Source organism: Penaeus monodon, chromosome 28, assembly GCF_015228065.2.
Source record: "Penaeus monodon isolate SGIC_2016 chromosome 28, NSTDA_Pmon_1, whole genome shotgun sequence".
In the NCBI taxonomy this organism is placed as follows: domain Eukaryota; kingdom Metazoa; phylum Arthropoda; class Malacostraca; order Decapoda; family Penaeidae; genus Penaeus; species Penaeus monodon.
Window position 1 is genome coordinate 17,589,054 of NC_051413.1, and position 1,066 is coordinate 17,590,119.

Genomic DNA, 1,066 nt, shown 5'->3' on the forward strand with positions numbered 1-1,066 from the left:
AGTTGCTGAAGTCATACTATTCACAGTGGCAATGGCTTTCATGGAGGGGATGATATGGTGGCCTAAGGCACAGATCATACTCACACATAACCACATGACCAGCACTGATTTCTAGAAGCAAAACCAGAACTAGAGGCAACTAAGGTCCCCAAGAATAAATGATTCTCTGCACATTCTACAACGGTTGCTATGCAGGTCCAGGTGGCACCGAGAGCTAAGGGAATCAACCACGAGCCCTGTGACAGCCGTGGCATCGGGCACGACGGCAGTGGCGAGGGGTTACCTTGGGCTGCCTGACCCTGGCCTCAACAAAGCGAGTTCCTCATACCTTCCTCCACACTTTTGCTCTTCGCAATCTCACGCCCGTATTGCTACCTAGGAGCAGTGCCTCGCCTAGCCTATATAATGGACCAGGTGCTCTCGCTCGCATCACAGACAAATCGCCACAAACATATATCCAAACGACAAAACAGAGAATGTCTGAAAGCTTTTCTCTCGGTCATTCGGAGATGCGAGTGCGTTTAAAGGCTAAATCTACCTCCAATTTCTCTCATTTTCACCTCACTTCACTTTACTTGATGCAGTGTCACCTTGGAAAGACAGCAAGACCCAACTATCTGCGATATCGCCTCTGCAACTCACCGTAAATCAATGAAATTCGGTCATGGTTCTCTGACAATACTTCCTCATCTCCTCCAAAACACTGGACACATTTGATAAGGAAAACATTCGCTTAAAAGGAAATAATACACTCAGCTACTCGAAGAAAATGTCAATTCCTAAATGAACACACTCATGCATAATTAATATCAAAAGATATTAAAACCCTTTTTGTGAAATTGTTTATTTTCAGAACGTAGTCTTTTTAGCTACTTTCTAGCAGATGCTTTAAGGGATTACGTGCGTCGTTCTTTTTGCCGTGTGACGCAATTGGCGCTCGACAAGCATACATGCGTCAATTGGGCTCTATGGTTATGAAATAAAAGCACATTCCAGTCAGATGCACACTCACATACGCACACACAGCTGCGCGTGAAAAAAAAATAAACACGGCTACGTATGCACA

The 1,066-nt window shown here is 44.8% G+C and overlaps 1 protein-coding gene across 1 annotated transcript in view; it reads right to left on the reverse strand.

The window, feature by feature from the left end:
- LOC119591390 overlaps window positions 1-708 on the reverse strand; it is a 10,999-nt gene extending 10,291 nt beyond the window's left edge. The window contains exon 1 of the mRNA XM_037940130.1: window positions 643-708. The gene's annotated coding sequence lies outside the window, so the exon portion shown is untranslated. The remainder of the gene's footprint in view (window positions 1-642) is intronic.
- Window positions 709-1,066: the final 358 nt, after the last annotated feature.